This window comes from Carlito syrichta, unplaced genomic scaffold, assembly GCF_000164805.1.
Source record: "Carlito syrichta isolate Samal-C Ts95f unplaced genomic scaffold, Tarsius_syrichta-2.0.1 Scaffold309239, whole genome shotgun sequence".
NCBI lineage: Eukaryota > Metazoa > Chordata > Mammalia > Primates > Tarsiidae > Carlito > Carlito syrichta.
The window spans coordinates 422,898-445,410 of NW_007253335.1; the positions used below are offsets into that span (position 1 = coordinate 422,898).

The window sequence follows — 22,513 nt, forward strand, 5'->3', positions numbered from 1 at the left end:
CTCAAAACTCCAGTTCACCTCCATTACTCCAGTTGCTGAAAGGTGGGTCATTTCCCATAAAACATTTTGCATTCTATAGAAGTATTTTGTAAATACATATAGAGTGGTTCCTTTTCAAAACTCAGGATTTACTTTGAGTTTGGTTTTATATACTGTCTGAATATTGTTTTAGTTGTAGAAATTCCTACTGGCATCCAAGGGGCGTTTGTTTACTGAACTTTCCTAGTCTCCATCTTTCTTAATGATGTTAAAAATGTTTCCTAGTTATGTTAAAAACGTTTCCTAGTCTTCCACTTTCTTAATAATGCTAAAAACGTTTCTTAACACATTTACCACTTCAAAGAGCTCTTGGATCCAGGCCAGGGTCAGGTTCACAGGGTGAAATACCTCAGCGATAAGAGAATCGTCTTCTGGGAAAGTTTAGGTTAGTCTCTTAGTTTACAGCAGCTTTTAACCACCCTATACACAGCCCCCCCCTTACAGGAAGGGAGATAATCAAGATTTATTGTATAGCCAAATACCAGGATAGATAAAATCCTGCAGGTTATTTCACTTCCAAAGGAGGAAGAAAAAGGGGTTTATTCATTTTTGAATTCAAGTGATGGCTTAAGTAGGGGGAGGTTAAGGCAAAAAATTAAAAGTTGCAACAGAAAGTATTGCAGAGGTGTGGATACAAGATGGCGACCTCATCGGGGTGATGCTTAGAGCAAAAACTGCCCCAGAACATGTGTCCTCACTGGAACCTAGAATATACTGCTCTTTATTTCCAGATTTTTCATTATACTGTATCTAATCATAAGCTGAATATTTCTTAATACTTGCAACCAGCAGCCAAGTCTTCTCATTCTTTACCATTAATGAGGCGTTTACTTGATATTCAAACACAAATTTATATCCCACTTTCTTCAAACTACATGCTAACAGTTTATCACATAATGCTCACACACACACAAATCACTTTCTATGGCTTGAGCCATCTTTCAAAGGGTTAACAAGCAAAAGAGACAAACAACTACAGGTGGTTCAGTTATATTTATAATCACGACAGAAGTTCTTGTGCCCAAGTGAGGAAATATCTCATGGGAACACAGATCTCTGGCTAACAGATCACATTCCTAGGTACATTCTCTACTGGGCACTTGTACTGTTACTTCTGTAATTATTTTGATGCAGTGATCATTTTAGGCACAATTCCTAGAGTTCTTGAGAATATGACATCTTTCATTGACACTTGTTCTTGTTATAGAGTCATGTTTCTTTACTCTGCAGTTGTCAAAGAGGAAAGGGAGACAACATATAATAATGTGCAGGCTCTAACAACCAAAAAGCATGCATTTTCATAATATTCAACTTACTTTTTCATTCCATGCCCACAGTCCAATTCCAAGAAACGTTATTCCCAAAAACTGAAAGGAAAACAGAAAGAAAGCAGGGTAAGCATAAGGGTAAACATCACATTTTTACTAATATAAATAGGACAGGTTTTAATTAATTCTTTTGTCATTTTACCTGGCTGGGAAGTAGCTTTCTCTAAAATTTGAGTATCCATCTTTACCAGGAAAATACATACCATAATCCCTTTGCTTAAAATTATTACAGCATTAAGGATTAGAGACAGGTAAGTGCCGAGAAATCATTCAGATTATGAAGAATAATAATTAGGACCCTACGTAAAATGAAAGTTATCAATAATATTGAATGCTACCTTTTGGGGTAGGAGAGGAAACAAGAATGTCCCAGGGACTTGAGCTGGTGTTCACTAGCGAGTGGGTAAGCAGAGTCATGAATTTAGAGGAGCTTGGTGATCCTCTCTTCAGCTATTAGAAATGGGTCAGGTAGGCCAGGCGAGGTGCCTATAATCAATCTCAGCACCTTGGGCAGCCAAGGTGAGAGACTTACTTGAGCCCAGGAGTTTGAGACCAGCCTGGGCAACATAGCAAGGCCTCATCACTACAAAATATCAAAAATTAGCTGGGTGTGGTGGCATGTGCCTGTAGTCCCAGTTACTTTGGAGGCTGAGGTGGGAGGATCACCTGAACCCAGGAAGTGGAGGCAGTGGTAAGCTATGAACTAGCTACTGCACTCCAGCCTGGGTGACAAGGTGAGGCCCTGACTAAAAAAAAAAAAAAAGAATGGACCAGGTCAGCAAGGACATGCAGAGTCCCCCATGTCCCTCACAAGTTCTTTATCCCACCTTCAAAAGGTGACAAAAATCTACCAAGTCCAAAGAAAATTCTGGGAACCTTCTGTTTTTCAGAAACTTCAGTGACTTAAATCATAGTTCTGAGCTCCTCCACCTTCCTGGTCTCAACTCAGTCCCACAACTTCATGCACAACATGGATCACACAAATAACACACAGGACTGAGTTAAGCATTCAGCCCCAATGCCGAGATGTGTCTCATGCACATGTATCTCACAGTTTTGGGAATTAGCTGGGTTGAGGATGGGTTAGGAGGCTGCTGAGAGGGGAGCAGTTGATAACTAGGAGGGCTTTCCATTTTAATCAGTTTTAATTGTATTGCACCTGCTCTAAGATACACATTTCCCCCTACATTTTAACATCTTTGAAACTGGGATGTGTCTAATATCAATGGTACTTCATGATATTTTTTCCCTTGATGGTGCCTAAATAATGGTGTGTTTTGTAATTGGGGTCCATCGATTTGATGACACATTGCACAGGGCTATCAACCCACTGAGCACTCAGTGATCAGGACTGGGTATAACTGGCCACAAGGAAAGACACGTTTTATTACTCACCATTGTTATCAATACAAAAACTCTGACTTCCCTTTCTAAACACTGAAAAAAGACAAGCTGCAGTCTGATGGCAGCAGCACACACTGTTTATTTGACTAGCAACTTGATTAAGTTAAATGTCAGGAAAGTTGTCCATGGAGAAGAGTGCACAGAGAAAAAGACAGTGAGTTGAGTTATTTTTTTTATAGTTTCAGTCCTCCAGGTGAGGACTTTGCCGTTCACAGCAGGGAGTTGCTGACATTCTGTAGGCACTGGCTAATAAATCTGAAAAGGACTGGGCCAATGACAGAGAAAAGAAGGAACTGAAAAAAGACAACTGACTACTCTGAAAATGTGGTAGTGTAGACCTTCCCAAAATTCCTGACAATCATCTGACACTGAAGTGAGAGAGTATGCAATACATCCTGAGCAAAAATGCATGTCCTTAACTTGGCAGAAATTTGAAGAGCCCATTCTTCCTACCCTTGCTTCCATAGCGGAACTGCTTGAAAAGTGTCTAGAAAGATTTCTTGTTTCAATACCCCAACAGAAAAACTGCAGTCAGTCCTGCTACTGCCCTGGTCAGAGTGTTATCTCATCTTATGTTTCAAATCCAAACAACAAATGAAACTCCAAAGGACTCAAAGGTACTTGTGATCCTTTAGTACAAAAAACAATTCTGCATTTATAGGTGCTAGGCAAAACTGAGCAGCAACTGCCAAGTGAATACACAGGCTCCATCAGACTTGGAAGGCAGCAGTGCGCAGAGGTAAGGCTTTGGCTTCAACATGTTCATATCCGACACATCCCGGTGAAATGGCTACCTTTCTAATGGTGAAGCTGTCCAAGGGCAAATATTTGGCTATTTCCTCTGATGCACTATTATTTAGTCCCAGTGTCATCACAAGCAATAGGAAGGACGTTATGGCAGAAAACACCGTAGTCGACGGTCCCTCTTGCTACTGAAGAATGTGGGCATATTACTACTCAGGGTGCCTAGTCGCTAACATTTATTGGTCTTTATTACTTGCCAGTCATTGTGCTTAGGGCTTTGTATGCAATGTCTCTTTTAAGCTCCACAATCATTTGCTTTGAAATAGGCACTATTATTACCCCCTTTTTAAAAAAGAGGAAAATTAGGCTTAGAGAATATAAATAACATGTTCAGAGAAACATAGATTCTAAGTGGGGGAGCAGAGACTCGAATAAGATGAGAATATGCTCTTACTAGTCCTGATGAATTCCCATTTCCCACCTGCCATGGTGCAGAAAGTTGAGACATTCAGGCTAGAATTACATGGCATATGATTAGGATATCAGCTATTCCTCCCTCAGCAAAGAAAGGGGTGTTGAAGAAGTAAAAGCAAAAAAAAAAAAGGGACAAAAACTTTGCCTTCACGTAAGAACTAGTTGCAGACCACAAATTCTTCACTCTGATATCAGCAATGAAGTGAGTAGAAGACCCAGAAATTTAATGATGGGTCCACTTTCTACTATTTAAATCAAGTTAACCTCTCTCCTTTTGGCACTTTGAAAAAACTTTTTCTTCATATAAGTAGCTTAGAAACCAATGGTTTTTCCATTAAAAGGAGAGAGGAAAAAAATAGGGATTGAAAGAAGACTGACAATGTTCTTTATAATCTTGCTCCCATATTTCCTGCTTTGACTTTCCAAACACGGGTTTAAAAATTGGGGAAAATAACACAATTTGAAGTGAGGGAAAATACTCACTACCTAAGCAAGCAAGTGTGCAGGGCTGGGGCCTCAACTTAATGCATACCTGCAGTGCTGCATCACTCGCAAATGTCCTCCCAATTACTCCCAGGCCATATGTTTTGTTTTAAAATCAAGTTGTTGCAGCTCCAAATAATTAAACAGAGAAGAGTCAAAAAACAGAGACAGGCACGCAGCACTTGAGAGACATGCAGTTTCCCTCTCCCTACCTCCCGAAGAAAAGTCAACCATAAACCACCACACTGACCTCATTCTGAAACCCAGAGAGGCCCACTTACAGGGAACAGCTGAGAACTCTTAAAGTCAACCTTTATTCTTTTGCAGTAGAAATAAAAACATATCTGAGGCATCTTCCCACATGGCAATATATGCAAATGTGCAGTGCAAATGTTTGTCAACCTAATTTCTGATGTTTTAAAATGAGGAACACTTTTGCTATTATTGGTTGAATACTAAGTATGGCTAATGGGTCGCTTGATAACAGGAATACAATCTGAGAGATGTTGTTAGGTAATTTCATCACTATGTGACCATCGCAGAGTGTACTCTTACAGACCCTGATGGTCTAGCCTACTACACGCCCAGGCTATATGGTCTAGCCTACTGCTCCTAGGCTACAAACCTGTACAGCATGTCACTGAATGGAATACTGTAGGCAACTGTAACACAATGGTAAGCATTGTATGTCTAAACATAAAAAAAGCACAGTAAACATATGGTATTATAATTTTATGGGATCACCGCTGTGTAATACAGTTCATCGTTGACCAAAACATCGTTATGTGGCATGTGACAGTACTCTTTTTTCTTCTTTTTGAGTTGGAGTCTCTCTCTGTCTCCCAGACTGGAGTGCAGTGGCTGCTCCCGGCCACTGCAGCCACGACCTGCTGGGCTCCAGTGATCCTTCCGCTCAGCCTTCCAAGCAGCTGGAACTACAGGCGCGCGCTACCACGCCCGGCTAATTTTTTATTTATTGTAGGGGTGAGGTCTTGCCAAGTTGCCCAGGCGGATCTTGAACCTGCGGGCTCGGGCAATCCACTCACCTCAGCCTCCCAAAGCATGGGATTACAGGCTGAGCCACCGAGCCAGGCTGTGACAGTACTCTTTTATATGAATTAGCTAAAATAGTGCTGCTCAATACGATAGCTTAGTTCTTGGGCATGTGAAATACGGCTAGTTCAAACTGAGCTGTGCTGGTAAGTGTAAGCATACACTAGATCTCGAAGACTTAATATGAGCAAAAAGAATGTAACATATCTCATTATTATTTGTATTATTGATTACATGTTGAAATGATAACATTTTGGAAAATTGGGCTAATAAAATGTATGAAAATCAATTTCCCTTGTTTCATTTTACCTCTTAAATATAGCTACTAGAAAATGTATATTACATATGTGGTTTTCATTATTTTTCTACAGAATAATGCTGGATCAAAGTCTCCCACAATAATCTCATGTACTAGGTACTGTTATGATCCCCCTTTTAGAGATGAGGAAATTGAGGTTTAGAAATTTTAAGTGTTTCTCCCAAGATTATCCAGATGCCTGAGTTGAGTTGTTCAGGAAATCTGAGTCCTAGGTCCAAGACCAAAACTGTTACAGTACTTTCCTAATGTGCACAAAATGCATAAAATATTTGTCCACAGAGTCAGCTTAGGAATGGTGAATTGTAATCAAACTTGTTCCCTAAGATTATAATTTATTTTTTCAGTTTCTAGGTATGAAAGGTATGTTTTCCTGCCTGGAATTGAGAATGAGTCTCAGTGAAACCAGAGAGGAGCCAAGTTTAGCAGAATGAGAGCCAGCAGAGTTGATAGCTGGGAACTGCCCCAGGATGTGACAAAGGTGACTGTGTAGCTCTGGAGCGACACATCTGCCCCACCCCCATCTCTGAGGCCTATAAGAGGAAGATTTCTTCCTCCATACCTGGTTGCTTTTGTCCTTGCTGAACCTTCAATATCTCTGAAATGGGCCAGTGCCTCATTCTAACTCTTACAAAAATGGATACTTATAGAAGCCATCTACAATCAGCAACAATACTCTTGCATTTCTACTTTGTGCTAGATACTACTTTTCTCTTGAGATAACAGAACAGAAACAGTTCCTACCTCCAATGAGCACATAGTCCAGTAAGAGAGTGAGACAGTAATCAAATAATGAAAGAGTAAAAGGTAAAATCACCCCGATCGTGCTACAAAGGAGGAACAAGGCCAAGAATGACCATGAAAGAGGGACGTGATCCCGAGAGCAACCTGGGAAGACTTCTGAGTGATGGAGGCACAAATAGGGCCTGAAGGATGAGAGAGTTAATGAGCAAAAAAAGAAGTGTTCTTGGCAGAGAAAGAGAAAGTGCAAAGTCCCTATGGTGAGAAGAACTTAGCAAGTAAACAGGTCTAAAAGTCATTGGTGTGGTTGATACACAGAGAATGGGGAAAGAGGAAGGTATGACAGGTTTGCAAACAGAGAGCGGGCACGGTCAGCCCATGCAGGCCTTGTAAGTCACCTGAGGAAGAACCAGTCATTCCCCTAAGTGGGGCTGGAAACCACATAAGGGCTGGTGAGTGTGGTGGGCAGGGTTGGGTTGGGCAAGCAGGCCTTTATCAGATTTGGGCTTTGGGAAAACGATGATCTGGGTTGTAGGAGAGATCAGAATCTCTAGCATATCCACAGGAACCAAAGGTAGGCGACTTGGAAACGCAGACGAGACATGATCATGTCCTGCACTGAAATGTGGTATGGAAGTGGATAGAATTAAGAACTTCTGAGAAGCAAAACTGACATTGTCAGTGGTGACTGGAAATGGCGGGAGTGGGGAAGGGGGAAGGAGAGGAGGTGTTAAGGCTAATGCCAACATATCTGTAATCTTCTACATGGAGACTATGGCTCTTCAAAATTCTGAGATCTTATGACCTCACTGACAGAAACAAGTCTGGGTGCCAGTTTCATAACTAGCTTGATCTAGTGACATTTCTGAAGGGTAGCTTTCTTTTCATGAGGACGTTTCACTCTGTTGCCCAGGCTGGAGTACAGTGGCACACTTGTAACTCATTGCAGCCTCGACCTCCTGGGCTCAGACGATCCTTCCACCTCAGCCTCCTGAGCAGCTGGGACTACAGGCATGTGCCACCACGCCTGATTAATTTTTTTAAAAAATTTGTGTAGCAGGGAGGTCTTGCTATGTTACCCAAGCTGGTCTTGAACTCCTGGGCTCAAGTGATCTTCCTGCCTTGGCCTCCCAAAGTGTTGAAATTATAGGCTTGAGCCACAGCACCCTGTCAACAGTTTTCTTTTGTGGGTATTTTGGCTGCTATCTGAATTCTCCTTAAAGCAAATTTCAGCTTGTTTACTTAAAAAAAATTTCTTTACTAAACTATATACATTTCCACCAGCCCTCTGCTACTTTTATTCATAAAAAGCAACAGTGACAGATATAGATGGTGTACATCAAGTTCATAGGCAACACTTAAATTGACACTTTCAATTCTCTTTGCTTAAAAACATCAATTACATCCATGGCATCTGCCAAGCAACCCATGAAAGGACCCAAAATAACAATGCACAAGGTAAACATGATAGAGGAAAATAAAAATCAGATCATTCTTCTTGCCTAAAATGGGGTCTCAAAAATATCACCCTAAGTAACAATGGAAGGAAAAAAAAAAAACTAGCATTCTGGTGAAGTTTTAAAGAAAATTTTAATCTGTACCTAAATAAACAGGAAAGATGCATTTAAAATATTTGGCATAGAAGAAAGGAACGAGAAAAAGTGCCATGAGGAAAGACACATTTTCCTGAAGCTGCAGCACATGTGCTTTTTACTAGATATTATCTGACACCGTAGTCTGAACAACGCTCTAGTTCTGGAAGGGATGGGAGGGATATATCAGTCCACACAAGTCTTAAATACTTATGTGAACCAAACAAATGTCTTCATAGAGCAGGGTCTTATTTCAGGAATAAAAAGCCTCCAGGGACAATTCTTGCCATGTCAAAGGAGTAAGCGTGGGCTGGTGGAAAATTCAATATACAGAGAGTCAATCCCAGTTTTCCCATTGGGTTCTGGTGTCCTAGTTTATATATTCAAACTGTACGGAAGCCTCTTGATAAGATGGTGTGACTACTAAAGCCCCAACCTGTAAACAGAACATCCCCCATCTGGGTCAGGGTCAGTATCTCTCACGTCACTTCGTTCTAACAGTTTCCTCAATGTGACCTGAGCACACCCTGCCAGTGGAACGCTTCATCGTTCCATGATCTTGGGAAAGGCTCTTCATTCATCCGGCAAATATTTATTGAGCATCTACTAAGAAAAAGGCAGTCATCAAGGGGCCTGGGATAATGTGAGAAACAAAACAGACAAAGCACCTGCTCTTGTGGGGTTGACATTCTAGTGGGGGTATGCAGGGAGAGAAAGGCAATACAAAGAAACGAACATGAGTAGAATCTTAAAAAGTGAGAAGCACTGTGAAAAGAAAGCAGTGTCAGGAGACTTAGTAGTAGGACAAGGGAAGTCTCCATAAAGAAAACAAAGTATAAGCAAAAACATGAAGAAGGAGCCAGATGTGGTGGCTCATGCTTACTTGTAATCCTAGCACTTTGGGTGGCCAAGACAGGAGGAATGTTTGAGCCTAGGAGTTTGAGGCCAGCCTGGGCAACATAGTGAAACCTCATCTCTACAAAAAATACAAAAATTAGCCAGGCATGATGGTGTGTGCCTGTAGTCCCAACTACTCAGGAGGCTGAGGCAGGAGAATTGCCTGAGCCCATAAGGTCGAGGGTGAAGTGAGCAGTGATCATGCCACTGCACTCCAGCCTGGGTAACAGAGTAAGACCCTGACTAAAACAAAAACCAAAGCAAAAACATGAAGGAGTTATTAGCAGGTGTTGGGGGAATAGCATTCTAGGTAAAGGGAATGTTGGGCTGAGGCCCTATGGTGGAGACACACAGGCACGCTGGGTATAGCCACTTAGTGGCTAGAATGCACAGGACAGAGATGATAGAAGCCAGGCTGTCCCGGGCTTCACAGGCCATCGTGAGGTTTATCTTCTGAGCCAGAAAGAATCACTGGAGGGTTTCTTGACCTTCTAGAGCCCTGGTGTCCTTATCTGTAAAATAGACATCTAAGGAACTACACAAAGTAACTGCGGGGGTCAATGTGACCATGTGAGGATTGAGTGAGATCCAAAGAGCCCATCATAGTACCTGGCACAGTTAGTATATCAGTAAATATCAGTATCCTCTTTCTCCACATACACGTTTCATCTGCTCCTGCATTCCCACCATCTGTAATTGGTCAATATGAAAGCCAGCTTCAAATCCTGCCTCGTTCACACACAAGAAAATGCCCTGGTTCACATTGGCCAGGGCCTCTGTCTCTCCTGAACTTCTGTATCTCTTGCTGCAAATGTCCTTAGTGGACATTTACACACACACACACACACACACACACACACAATTGTAAATAAGTGATGTGACCTGGGGTCAGACAATAGGAATGATGGTGACCCTGTTAACCACAGAGCAGTGTGCCTGTAGAAAGTGGCAGTAGCACCTGCCCTCCAATTAATTAATTCTCTCTCTCCTTTGACTTTAGCTTGAGGTCCTTCCAGGAATAGTGTGTACAATCACTCTGTACATTTAAAATAAACAAATTCTAGTCAGAATACTGATATCACATTTAACTTCAAATCTTTTCTATTTCTTTCTTAGCAATCTGGTTCATGAATTCTGGGAGACTGGCCCCATCATTTAAAAATCCACTAATTTCAAAATCCCACGTAAAAGATGTTTCTCCTCATCTGGGCTTCTGGATGCTTCTTCCCTCTCCCTAACCTTATTGTTCCTTGTTTCTGTATGACAGCCTGTGTGAATGGGTTTAGTTTTGTTATATTTTACAAAATCCTTTTGGAAGATGTGGGATATAAATGATAACCAATACTGACTGAGGAAGCTTCTTAGTCTACAGCCCCTTTCTGAAAACTGCCCCACCCTGAAGGGTAGGCTCCTGCAGGCCTGCTTATAAAGGAGGGATCTCTCCCACTCCCCACTCTCTGGACAAATGATGTCACTAAGGTTACACATATGACTCAGGAAAGGGTTTGTTTGTCCTCACCAAAACTCATGTTGAAATTTGATTCCCAATGGGGTGGCATTGGAAGGTGGAGCCTCATGGGAGGTGTTTGGGTCATGGGGGCAGATCCCTCATGGATGGTTTGGTGCCAGTGTAGTGGTAGTGAGTTCTCACTCTCCTGAAACTGGATTAGTTCTCTGAGAATAAATTAGTTCCCTCAAACGCAAATTGGTATCAAGCGAGCTTCCTCCATTTGGTTCCTCTTTCCACGTGTCCATTTCCCCTTTGACCTTCACTGGCATGTTATAACATAGCATGAAAGCCTTCACCAGAAGCCAGGACTATGCCCTTGAACTTTCCAGCCTGCAAAATTGTGAGTTAAATAAGCCTCTTTTTTTTTTTTTAAATAAATTGCCCAGTCTTAGATACTGTTATAGCAACACAAAACAGACTAAGACTGGTCCTAAGACAAAATAAGAGACCAGATTAATTTCCTTCATGCTTTACTCCTGTGACAAACTTACTGTGAACTACAACACAACACACGCAAAACAGGCAAGAGATGGATGGTGCTCAGGGCCTAATCATGGTCTGGCAGAGGGTGTTGTTCTAAATAACTAAGTGGAAACACCAGTCGTTCTGAACTACCAGGCAAGCTGTTGTTACTTGGTATGTGAAGGAATATGTAATTCAGCCAGACATCTGTCTGAAGGAAAGGGCTTCCTCTGCTTGCTTGTTGACTTACAGAGGCAGAATGAAACAGCTAGAATCCAAGGAATGGCTCCCAAAGCAACATCACACAGCCTGGGAGAGGGCTGAGGAGGAGCAGGGCAGGAGGCCTACTGGGAGGTATCCAAGCATTCTAGACCTGTGTTCTCTCTTCTGTTTTCCCAGAAAGGATGAAAGGGCCCTTTGCCTTTGAACTTGAACTATACCAGGAGAAGGCCAGAGTACCCCCGGAAGAAATGTCTACTGTCCAGAGACAGTCTTGTTTGGAAGACTGTCCTGTTAGGGCTTGGAGCTTGACATTGGCAAGAAGAGTATCTGATATAGGAAGGGAGAGAAAAAAAGGAGATATATAAGAGATCAAACTGATACCCTCCTTGGAAAGTACCCAGGCAATGCAGGCACATACACACAAGGGAGTGTGAGGGATAAGCTATCCTCTTTTGAATGGAAACATAGAAGCTGCAAGTTCACAGCCCACTAATCTTTGCTTGCTTCAGTAAAACAGCCTGGGTTATTCCATCGGTAACTCCCTGATTAGATACAACCAAGGCTAAAAACATACCAGAGAAGTGTTCTTAAGGCTTAGAAGGACTGAGGAATAACTATTTCTGAAATATTTCAAACCAGAGACATGAGAAGTAAGTTATCCATAGACAAACATCAGCTTTTGCAGGAATAAGCTCCTGCTGTTTGTGTTAAACAGCTGAGCTGTGAGCTCTTGTTAATGTCAGCTTTGAAAGTTTAATTCTCTCAGATGCACACTTTTTTTGTTGAAACATCTTGACATCTTAGAAAAAAATTGAGGCATGATTTAAGGGTTAATGCAAATAAAAATCAAAATAGGATTACTCTGTTTTAAGGCACAAGTAGGATTCTATTTACTTAATCATTCAATTTACTTAATGAGTATCTTCAGTATATAGCAGGCACCATGATAGGTACAGGGATGGAAAATTGGAAAAGATAACAGATGATATATTTTCCTAAAGAGATAATGGTCTGGGGGAAGTGGGTGGGAGACATAAATAAAACTACTAGATTACAGGGAATGGAGCTTTCTAGAGATGCCCGTGGGTTGCTATAGAAACACAGAGGCTATGAGATCACTGCAGGGGTCAGAGAAAGCTTTTAGAAAGTGACACTTGAACTGTAATTTTTTTTTTGAGTTGGAGTCTCACTCTGTCACCCAGACTGGAGTGCAGTGGCACTCTCCCGGCCACCGCAGCCTCAACCTACTGGGCTCCAGCGATCCTTCCGCCTCAGCCTTCCAAGTAGCCGGAACTACAGGCACATGCTACCACGCCTGGCTAATTTTTTGATTTATTGTAGAGATGAGATCTTGCCAAGTTGCCCAGCAGGTCTTGAACTCATGGGCTCAGGCAATCCACTCACTTCAGCCCCCCAAAGCGCGGAATTACAGGCTGAGCCACTGAGCCCGGCTGAACTGTATTTTAAAGGGAAGGCCAGGGAAGACCATCTCCTGCTGAGGAAACAGCTTAGGCAAAAGGATAAAAGTCTGAACAGCATGTCCCTTCAGGAACCTGCAAGGGATTCCAGGGCTGGAGCACAGAGAGCCCGGCAGGCAAGCTGTGGTTCCCACAACAGGTAACTTGTCAGAAATGCGAATTCTCAGGCATCCTCAGATAGGCCGACTCAGAAACTCTGAGCGCAGAGCCCAGCAAGTCCCATCTTATTAACCAGCACTCCAGGTATTTGTGATAATGTAGTAAAGTTCGAGAACCTCTGGGCTAGAGGTTTAAGCTAGGGCCTAGTCAGCATGGCTTGTGTGTGTTGTGGTTACCACGGGTCCAAGGAGCTATGGGAAGCCAACCAAGGATTTTAAGGCAAACAGGGATCAGATTGCATTTTAGGAAAATCATTTCAGTAAAGTACAAAGAATGAACTGAAGGGAGGTGAGATGGCAGGCAGTGAGACAAATTGGGAGGCTACTAATCTTGGTGAAAATGACACCAGCTGGAAAAGGAAGCAGCAGTGGCAGCAGGATGCAGACAGCAGATCAAGAGGCAGAGACTCTGTGGAACTCAGTGATGGGAGGCAGTGGGTGGAAGGTTAAGGCTATGGGCCTTTGAATACATATGCCTGAATTTGAATCCTAAACATGTGTTCTTGGACAAGTCACCTATCCCCCTATTGCTCAGTTTCCAAATCTATAAAATGGGAATATACATTTCTATGACACTATAAGCTCCATGAGAGCAGGAATTTGTCTGTTTGGTGCATTTTGCATTCCCCAAATGTATCCCCAAATGTAGAGCAGTATGTGTGGCTCACAGTAGGTCTTAAGTAAATATCTGTTGAATGGATGAGGGTGAACCTTGTGGGAGATGAGGAAGAGAAAAATCTAAGACAATGTCCAGGTTTTAGCTTAAGGAACATTGTGGGCTGTGGTGTCACTTACAAAGTTAGGAATACTGGAAGTGGAGAATTTTTTTTTTTTTTTTGAGTTGGAGTCTCACTCTGTCACCCAGACTGGAGTGCAGTGGCCACTCCCCGCCACCGCAGCCTCGACCTGCTGGACTCCAGCAATCCTTCCGCCTCAGCCTTCCAAGTAGCTGGGACTACAGGTGCGTGTTGCCATGCCCTGCTCGTTTTTGATTGGTTGTAGAGATGAGGTCTCGCCAAGTTGCCCAGGTGGGTCTCAAACCCGCGGGCTCAGGCAATCCACTCACCTCAGCCTCCCAAAGCACTGGGATTACAGGCTGAGCCACCAAGCCCGGCTGGAAGTGGAGAATTTTTTAGAAGAAAGATCAGTTGTAGATTTCCATTTTAGACATGTTATCACCAAGATGGATGCCAGGTACCAATGAGGAAAAATACTGGCATGTACGCATGGGAGGCTGGACAGCAAGGTGGCTCCAGAGCCAAGCTTCACTTAGAATTCAGATGCCACCACTTAAAAACTGTGTGAGCTTGAACAAATAGTGTAACCCCCAGTCCTCCATGTCTTCCTTTATAAAATAGAGACTAGTAGCATCTATCTCATGGTGTCGCAGGAAGAATAAATGATGTATGTTAACATGCTAATGCAAAGTACCTGGCACAGTCAGGCATGGCACAGTGGCTCATACCTGTAATCCCAGCATTTTGGAAGGCGGAGGTGAGAGGACTGCCTGAGCCCCAGGGTTTGAGACCAGCTTGGGCAACTTAGTGAGACGTCATCTCTAGTAAATAAAAAAATTAGCTGGGTGTGGTAGTACATGCCTGTGGTTCCAGCTATTTGGAAGACTAAGATGGAAGGGTCACCTAAGTCCAGCAGGTCGAGGCTGCGGTGGCCGTGAGCATGCCACTGCACTCCAGCCTGAGTAATAGAGTGAAACTCTGACTAAAATACAAAGTACCTGGAACATGGAACATTCTCAACAAATAAATGTTACTATGGTTATTGTTAAGGACAAATGTAGAGAAGAGGATCAAGGCATTGTCCTGGAGAACATGAAGATTTATGGGGCAGTGCACAGAGAGGACATGAAAGGGAGACTGAGAAGTAAATAGAGGGACAGCAGGAAACCAAGGAAGAGAGGTGCCACCAGAGCCCACAAAGCAATGGTGCACTCAGTTAAGCAGAGAAAGGGGCCCCTCTAAGCAGAGGGGGTGAAATGGTGGAGACTGCTTGTGTTCCATTAAGCTGAAATTAAAACAGAACAAGAAAGCATTAAAAAAGTAACTCTCAAGTACAGTCTGCCTTCTCACCATATGATGCCCTAAGTTGCCTTGGGGCATTGCAGAGAGTTGCCACCAGCAAGAAGGCCCTTACCAGATGAAGGCTCTCAACTCTGAACTTCCCAGTTTCCCTAACTATAAAAAAATAAATTTCTTTTCTTTACAAAAGAAAAAAAGTAACTCTCCTTAATTCAAGTGAAACCCTGACTTCAGCACCACAGCCAGACACTGCCCCTGGTGTAGCTGGCAAGACCCAAAGACTAGTTGAGAGGGATGGAAACATAACGAAAAGGAACTCAAGACTGGCTTGGGATCACCTCTGTAACAGCAGGTAATATTCTTTGTCTTATGAAGAAGATGGAAAGGAAGCAGCATTATGCATTGTGTTCCAAAGACCATGAGATGGAGTGTCAGGAAACCACTGGTATAGTGCCAAGTTAGGCAGTAACTAACTGGCTATGTGACCTTGGTCAAATCACTGAATGATAGTCTTCTCAACTGTGAATGGGTAAGAACAACACCTGTCCTGACTACACAGTTTGTGGTTGTCAAACACAAGGGAAGACATTTTGAAAAGGATGTGCTACATAGATGCATGATATCACCTCTTATCTATCTGTTAAAATACAAGTGAGATAGACTGCTACAGCAACAGCATGCTCAATAAATAATTGCTATTGTGGTCATTGTTAAGGACAGCTGTGTCATCTGGCACATACACTGCCCTTAGAAATCAGTACAGATTAGTTGTTCACAGAATTGGTTCATATCTGGTATCTATTTCCAGAGTACGTTGCATCAGAAGACAATTCTCACACGTCTGCACTTCTTATCAGCAAGGCACTGACAGGAATTATAAATGAGTCCTTTGTTATGGACTATCTTTTCAAGGAAATTTGTATAGCAGACTGTCTTGGAAGATACATAGTGTTTCTTCACAGAGCAAGGATCAGGAAGGCTTACTGCCTATTATAAAAGATGGGCACTCCCAAGTTCAGGGTTCCTCTCCTACAATACAACCCACTATTTATACAGGTGTCACCTGGCCCTCTCTGTATCACCCTGTAAGAATGAGGGTTCAGGGAAGGTGCACAAAAATAATGATACTCTGGTTCCTGATATTGCTGTGATTAATAAAGTCCTAGGTCTCTGCCCCAGCCAGGGTCCATGCCACTGTGGCATGATGACTTGTTATTTGGAACGTAGGGTGAAATCTCAGACACTTCACAACTCTTGACACTTAGTAGCATTGTTTCACAGAAGAGGGTTTGGTGTTCTAGATTGTTCTCCAGCACCATGGCTTCCTCTGGCTTGCCCTATGGGAAGTCTGCTCATTCAGAGCTGAAGAGGCTACAGAGAGATATTAAGTAATGGGCATTTCTGGTTATTTTTAAAAACCTACCACAAATGCTCTCTGTGCCTATATATCTGTGTGTGCTTTTAATCTTGTTTTGTTTTAGCGGGTTTTTTGTTGTTGTTCCACTGATGAAATCTACTTTTTTTCTAACAAACAAGACATTTACACTTTTACAGAGGGAAAAGTGACTGTTACTAAACAGATATCTGTGCTACAGTCAATGTATCATTCTGTCATTTTTAAATGTTCTCATTTAACTATAAATGTTAAACATTTTTAACTCTAAATGTTAAAATTTCCTAAGAAATAACTACACAATCCAGGTACATTTTAATAAACATTTTACCTTAGTTAGGAATAATGACTTAGGCCAGGAGCAGTGGCTTAAGCCTATAATCCCAGCACTTTGGGAGGCCAAGACGAGAGGATCGCCTGAGCTCAGGGGTTCAAGACCAGCCTGGGCAACTTGGAGAGCCCTCATCTCTACAAAAAAATCAAAAAAATAGGCCAGGCATGGTGACACATGCCTGTAGTTCCAGCTGCTTGGAAGGCTGAGGCAGAAGGATTATCTGAGCACAGGAGGTTGAGGTTGAGGTGGCCATGAGTGTGCCAGTGCACTCCAGCCTGAGCAACAGAATGAGACTCTGACTCAAAAAATAAAAGTAAAAAATAAAAATAATAATCGCTATAGAACACCAGGAGAATGTCACTTCAACTCTTTAGACATTATATGGAATGAGCCAAATGGAGTTGCCTAAGGCCTACACAGCCCTCCCCACCATAACCAGGCAAAGCTACTATTGAAAACTATATTCAGAGGACACTGACTTCTTGTTAGAATTCCAAACGCTTCTGTAAAATGAAACCTTATTGATAACATTAGAAACAAAGGCATCTAAGAAATCATCTTTGAGAACCTTAGGGTCATAATAAGACGAGAACTGAACTTTCTCACACTGGCCTTTAGAAATGCTAAATCATAAGGGAAACATGCTGCATCCTATAAATGCCATGTGGCCTTCTTAATAGCTATCACAGAAGTTATAGTTCTGATCACATCAAATGATTACAAAACTAATGACGGCAGGTGCCTTTATTTCAAGCTCTTTCTCACATTTCCAGACTCATGTTTAAAACCCCCTAATTGTTGTACTAGATTGATGCCATGTTTCTGATGTTTTATATTCAATCAAAACCTAAAAAATCTTGAGGGATGAATGCAGGATGCGTGGTACACAATCAGGAGCTCCAAACCCATTGATTACCATGTGAAAGAAGGCCTGGAGGCAATTAGTGCTTTGTTGTGGATGACAAATAACCTCCACATAAAATGTTCTATACACTGAGGCATCTTTGATCAGTCTTACTGGCTCAGTGACTCACAAGGGGGGTGGGGGGATGTGTGAAAACAAAAGGGCAGCCTGACGGCACCATTTAGTTATTTATTCTGTATGTTCAGCTCAGTTTTTCCTCTTTCCAACTTTTCATGACACTATAAAAAGAAATGGAATGGATTCCTTTCAGCCCAACACTCCAGCACTGCATACTAAGAAGTGAAGTCTTGGCTTCATTCAAAGTCCACACAAGTCATCCAATATCAACCTGTTCTCTCCAGTTAGGTATTTTTAACGAGGGAAATGGGTTTGGACAAATCACTCTTTCATATGAGAGTTTATTACACAGACCTTTGGAAATTAATTTACATATAAGACAAACTATTCACAGCTTCAGGATAAAGGACAAACACTGCCTTGGAAACCATCCACATGTGTGCACTCCAAAATTTTCCTTTTCCATTAGAACTGTTTGGAGAAGTCTCTTAAACAACAGCATGGGGGATGTGAATAAGCTGCACTTATTTCCTCTGGTTGAAAGATGCCCATAGCTTTCTGTTCTCTCAATAAAAGTGGAATGACACTCAAAACCATGTGCTGAAGACCAGCATGCTTCTGAGATAATTTACTAATTCAGATGGATGTAAAAAGTCAACATGGAAATAGGAATTATATCTTTAAAAATCAACAGCATCGATCATTTCTTCAAGTTAAAAGAGAAACAATAGAGACTGCACAAACTATAAACAGTGGATATCCAAATGAGCACGACCTTTGGGGATAAACCCTGTTCAAATCTGGGCCCCAGCACTTACTACATATGAACTTGTGCAAGTAGACTCAATTTTCTCACCTGTAACTAGAAGCAGTAAGCACACTAACACAGGATTGATGGGGAAATAATGAGTGGAGGGAAGTGTTTTACGTATAGCAGGCACTTAATAAATACACTATTACTGCAACTAAAAAGTAATTTTAAAAATCTCTTACTTCAGCGTAATATAAAGTCACTTTTCAAATAACAGAAACAATCACATCATCTGTGCATTATTCAATTAATATAGCAGATTTTTATCAGAACAGAAATCGTATATACTGTGGGGAAAAAAGGTTACAAAGAGGACTTTTAAAATATTTCTTTTTTCCTTTTGTAAGAAACTTCTTTTCATTCTCAATATAAGATTTCATTTAGAGACTTCCGACAAGATGATGATGGGGCAACCTGGTCTGTGAAACCCTCTGCAAAGGAGAACTGCAGTGGGTCTCTGGCTCTCGCCCTGGGGACTGTGGACCTCAACATCGCAGCCTGCTCTTCATAGGAGCCCAGCCATTGCCACTGCTGGGGCATCGCAGTGTACTGGACAGCCACTGCAGCACAGGCGCCACATGTGCCGCCGCTGCCGCCGCCGCCAGAAACACATCACACCACCCCGGCCGGAGGCGATCCATGACTTCAGTCCTTGAAGTCCCTTCAGGGAAGTTCTGCTGGGATTGCTGCCACCTCTCCTGCGACCGAGACATCCTACCCGCCGTGAGACATCCTGCCCGCCGTGAGTCTCTTGCCTGTGCCCTGAGGCAGGCACTATCTCTAGTCTCTGCCGGTTCCTGTCCGGCCCCACCCCCTCTGGGGCGAGCAGCTGAGATAGCACCACCTGCTGGCAATTCAAGGTAACAACACCGAAACGGGAGAAACAAGCTTGAAAAAAACATAGGCCAGAGTTGTGAACGGAGAGTGATATGAACTGTCCTTCATAGCAGACCAGGGGCAACTGACCCTAATTGAAAACTAATTTACCAGCTTGAAAAGAAAAATAGAAATCAGAACTGAAAGGACATTGGACTTAAATGAAAAGTCCCAGAGTGTACTTCATTGATTCTGTTAGTTTAATGACTTAATTCTATTCCTACTGTATTGTTCTTTTTTCCTTTTTCTTTTTTTTTCTCTTCCTAGTCTTCTCTTTTCTTCTCTCTGTAAACCATATCTTTGTATAGAGGAACAGCATACCAATAAGGTGGTTGGTTAGCTTGTATGTTAGCATCACTATATGTTTTATTTTTTTTTTTTTATGGGAGTTGGTTCATCTGTAGCTGTGGTCTATTGTTTTTATCTGTTTCAGTATAGGTCTCTCTTTCCATTTGTTGGCACACGTTTGTTGCCCCCTTTACTCCTTCATCTCTCCACCCAACTCTTCAACCCACTGTCTGCTCCATTCTCTTCCCTCTGCTAACCACATTTTATTTCAGGGAGCAAAACTACAGCCCCACTGCACGGACAGATTCCAAGGCAGTGGGAAGTGGGTTCCAGATTATCCACACACCTATCAGCGAATACCAGGACCTGCAGAAAAATTTTGAATCACAGTTCCCCCCTTAAGTAAATCTCAAAACTGCAAAAAGGACCACCCCCAACCTACAGTGCAACTCCAGAACTGAACAAAGGATGAGAACATACATAAAGGAGATTGAACAAACAGAAGTAAAACCAATCCCTTTACCCCTGAATAACAGAATTAAGCAAGATGGTGACATGGGGGGAAGGAAAAAGTAGGGAGGGGGATAAACCACACAAATGAAGAAAAACCAAAAGAAGAATATAGGTCTCACAAAGACCCCTGGGAGATCAGACATTGAGAAAACAGATTCTGGAACACAAACAATGAAGAGCCCCCAGAATGACTGGTTACATGCAACAAACCCAGACATCAAGACATTAATGGAGAGAATTTAAAAAATTGAGGAGAGACAAGAGGAAAATAGGAAGGAGTTGATGTCAGAAATAACAGCAGTAAAGAATACTGTGATGGAAATGAATAACAGACTAATAAGCACGGAAAGCAGAATTGGCCAACCAGAAGAAAGAATCTCAGAGCTCGAAGACCAAAACACAGAACTAACCCAAACTGTCAAAAGCATAGAAAAGAAGCTCAAAAGCTCAAAAAGACAGAACAAAACCTGCAAGAGATGAATGATCACTTCAAGAGACCAAACCTAAGAGTAATTGGGCTTCCTGAGGCAGAGAGAGAAACAGAAGCCACACTGGAACAAACATTTCATGAAATAATTCAAGAAAACTTCCCTCATCTCATCAAGGGTGAAAAAATCCAAACACAAGAGATTCAGAGAACCCCTGCAAGACAACAAATGAGAAGACCAGCTCCCAGACACATAACAATTCACCTTAACAAAGTAACTATAAAAGGAAAATTCCTAAAGGCAGTAAGAGAAAAAGGCCAGACTACCTACCAGGGAAGACCAATTAGAATAGCAGCAGATTTATCCACAGAAACCCTTCAGTATAGGAGAGCCTGGAGCCCTATCTGCAAAGTTCTAAAAGATAAACAATTTCAACCAAGAATAACCTATCCAGCCAAACTAAGCTTCATTAGTGAGGGAGAATTGAAATCTTTTCCAGATGTCCAATCCCTAAGAACCTACGCTGCCACCAGACCACCTCTACAAGAAACACTTAAGAAAGTACTGAACACAGAAGAAAAAGAAAAAAGAACAACAACATTCTTCACAAGAGTACAGGCAAAAGATTAAAAACACACATGAACCAACTCCAAAACCCAAAGAAAGACAACAAACAAACAGGAACAACTCTGTAAGAACCGTATGACAGGGATCAACTCTTGCATTTCAATTATTAGCCTAAATGTGAATGGACTAAATGCACCACTGAAAAGACATAGAATGGCAAAATAGATAAACTATCATCAGGCAACAATCTATTGCCTTCAAGAGACTCACCTCACTAGAAAAGACCCCCACAGACTCAAAGTAAGAGGATGGGAAACAAACTTTCAGGCAAATGGAATACAAAAGAAAGGAGGAGTAGCGATCTTAATTTCAGACAAAATACCCTTCAAGCTATTAAAAATAAAAAAAGATACAGAAGGCCACTACATAATGATAAAAGGCTCAATCCATCAACAAGAAATATCTATCCTAAACATATATGCACCCAACATACGTGCACCAACTTTCATAAAGCAACTTCTAGGAAAACTAAAGAAAGATATTGACTCTAACACCATCATAACTGGGGACTTTAATACCCCACTCACAACCCTAGACAGATCATCAGGACAAAAAATCATCAAGGCGATCCAGAACCTCAATGTGACTCTTGACCAAATGGACTTAATTGATATCTACAGAACACTCCATCCAAAGACCACAGAATATATATTCTATTCATCACCGCATGGAACGTATTCTAAGATCGACCACGTAATTGGCTATAAATCAAGTATAAGCAAATTTAAAAGGAATGAAATTCTACCATGCACCTTCTTGGACCACAGTGGAATAAAAATAAACATTGACACCAACAAAGTCCCTCCAAAACCCACAAAGACATGGACACTAAACAGCATGATGCTAAACAACTCCTGGGTCAATGATGAAATCAAAACAGAGATCAAAAGATACCTGGAAACAAATGAAAATGAAGAAACATCTTACCAAAATCTCTGGGACACCTTGAAAGCTGTAGTAAGAGGGGAATTTATATCCCTACAAACACACATGAAGAAAATGGAAGGAACAAAAATTAGCAACCTAACAAGACACCTAAAGAAGCTGGAAAAGTAAGACCACAAAAACCCTAATTTCAGCAGAAGAATCCAGGTCACCAAATTATAAGCCCAAATCCAGGACATAGAAGACAAAAAGATAATACAAAAAAAAAATCAATGAAACAAAAAGCTCGTTTTTCGAAAGGGTAAACAAGATTGATGGTCCCCTAGCTAGAATGACCAAGAAAAAATGAGAAAAAAACCAAATAAGCACAATCAGAAACACAAAAGATGAAGTCACATCTGACCCTGAAGAAATACAAAAGATCATTAGAGACTACTAC

The 22,513-nt window shown here is 41.8% G+C and overlaps 1 protein-coding gene across 1 annotated transcript in view; it reads right to left on the reverse strand.

The window, feature by feature from the left end:
* Positions 1 to 20,122, reverse strand: part of TSPAN5 (tetraspanin 5) — a 58,372-nt gene extending 38,250 nt beyond the window's left edge. The window contains exons 1-3 of the mRNA XM_008067000.2: positions 20,102 to 20,122; positions 19,845 to 19,847; positions 1,356 to 1,406 (exon numbers count right to left, since the gene is read on the reverse strand). The gene's annotated coding sequence lies outside the window, so the exon portion shown is untranslated. The remainder of the gene's footprint in view (positions 1 to 1,355; positions 1,407 to 19,844; positions 19,848 to 20,101) is intronic.
* Positions 20,123 to 22,513: the final 2,391 nt, after the last annotated feature.